Below are 2,128 nucleotides of genomic sequence, written 5' to 3'. Positions count from 1 at the left end.
TTTTTTAAAATTATTTTGTATTAAGCTTTTCAAATTCCTATGTGTTGCGGGTAATCGCCCTCAAATTCCATGAACAACAATATCAGAGCGACCAAGGGCTGATTGCACGATGGTTAAACCAGAACTGTAGTCTTTGATGAAACTGCAAAGCAAGTGCTCAAGCGTTAAACAGAACTCTCACGCAAGAGACTATAAAACTATTCAGCTCAGAGTTTCTGTACTTTATACAACACTGTTTATTTTGGTAACGCTTGTGATTGTTTTGGTGTGTAGTTTAAAACAACCAAAAGCAAGCATAAAATTCGATGTCAATGTATTTCATTTTATGAGTCAGGTAACTGCAAAGCGTTTATTTCTTTTTTTTTTTATGTAGCAGGGCTAACAACAGGATGCCATCAATCCTTAGAAGGATTAATCTTTCAGCCCAAACTTAATATTGATATTTGCAGTTTTCAAAACCTTATGCTTTCGAACCAGGGACCTTATCGCGCGTTAGGCGAACGTGATAACCACTACACTATGGAAACACCTTGCCTGGGGATCGCTTCTGTGTTGACCTCTAAGCATACAGTGCCAAGATCCCATTTTGGATCCTGCAGTACAAGGCAGTCTTCAGTTAAGGCTGAATGGAACAAGCCATGCATGGAAGTTTCCATAGTGTAGTGCAGCGGTTTTCAAACTGGGGTACGCGTACCCCTGGGAGTATTCGAGCGCTCCTCAGGGTAAGCGAGAACAATCCTGTAATGGAGGACAAAGGATTTGCATTTGTTTATTTTACAACAATGTAGTATCCTGAGACTTAGCAATTGAATTAACAATGTTGAATCTCCTTTCAAATAAAACCACAACCGTACTGGTGCGCGTTTCTTTTCTGTTGGGCGACTTTAACTAAACAGCAAGCGGCTGCTGACAGTGAGTGAGCGCTGAGCATACAGGTAAATTACATATTTAATTATCACGGCTGTGGTCTGCAGTCTGTCGGCTATAAATAAGACCTTCGTTTAATGAGACTTAATGTACTGACTATTAACACTTCACAGATCATTAACTCACAGTGAAACACTAAAAGTGATGCTTTTAAAAGTATTCACCAGTTTGAACAAAGAAACAAATTGCGGGTGTAAGTCAAAGTATTTGTGGAATGTATTACGCTTTATTCCAATCTTAAAAGAAAAAACGGACGCATTCAAAAACCAATTGCGTTGGCCGGGAATCGAACCCGGGTCAACTGCTTGGAAGGCAGCTATGCTCACCACTATACCACCAACGCCTCAGTTTCTGAAAAATGATGAATTGCTGGTACGCGCTCAATCATGTGACTGAAATATCACAGTCACCAAGGACTGATTGCCCACTTAAAATAGGACTGCAGTCTTTGTGTACACTGGGAATCAAATGCTTAAAAAATGAACAGAAATCTGACGTGTAACAGATGATAAAACCAATCGTTTTAGAGCTGCTGTGCATCGTCATACAGCCATGTTTATTTTGGTAACACGTGTCTGTTTTTTTCATGCGCCCCCATGTGTAGTCTAAAACAATCAAACCATTTGGCTACAGTAGGTTCTATCAGATGGATGTTTAATTGTTAAATGTTCGCTTTTACAGTCCCGGATTCAAATGCACGACAAGCCTCAATTTAATTGTTTAGTGTTACACTTTTCCAATTTTGAGGACACCGTAAGGATGCGGCTTAATTAAGGCAATTCTTAAAAATAAATCTTGACCGTTTGCAACTAATGTTTTGTTATATTTTCCTCATTTGTAAGACTGGAATGCATCATGACTGTACTCACACGATGAAGCATTTGCTGTGTTCTAGTTTCTTTCATAAAGGTGCATGAAATGAAGATGTGTGGGGAAAAACAAGAAGAAATAAAAAGAGATTCTCTGCTGTATGAAGACACCACCTGCCGTGACCCGGATTCGAACCGGGGTTGTTGCGGCCACAACGCAAAGTACTAACCACTATACGATCACGGCCAACTACCGAGAAGCTCGTCCTTGCACAGTCAGCTGGGCGCTCCGTGCTGCAAACCGCAGAACAATGAGGAGTAGCTAGAGGGCTGAATCGGCCCAGGTCTGGAACAGAGCAGGTCCAAACCCCCGTGTCACCTCAGTGCTGGGC

The 2,128-nt window shown here is 41.2% G+C and overlaps 2 non-coding genes across 2 annotated transcripts; both read right to left on the bottom strand.

The window, feature by feature from the left end:
* Nucleotides 1–1,198: 1,198 nt before the first annotated feature.
* trnag-ucc lies at nt 1,199–1,270 on the bottom strand. Its single transcript has one exon. It is a non-coding gene; the product is annotated as a tRNA-Gly (tRNA).
* Nucleotides 1,271–1,911: 641 nt separating this feature from the next.
* trnah-gug lies at nt 1,912–1,983 on the bottom strand. The gene has a single exon. It is a non-coding gene; the product is annotated as a tRNA-His (tRNA).
* Between the last annotated feature and the right edge of the window lie 145 nt (nt 1,984–2,128).

The sequence above is a fragment of the Polyodon spathula genome, unplaced genomic scaffold (assembly GCF_017654505.1).
Source record: "Polyodon spathula isolate WHYD16114869_AA unplaced genomic scaffold, ASM1765450v1 scaffolds_2291, whole genome shotgun sequence".
Classification (NCBI taxonomy): Eukaryota; Metazoa; Chordata; class Actinopteri; order Acipenseriformes; family Polyodontidae; genus Polyodon; species Polyodon spathula.
The sequence above is the reverse complement of the archived record's forward strand: the minus strand, read 5'-3'. Positions and strand labels throughout refer to the sequence as shown.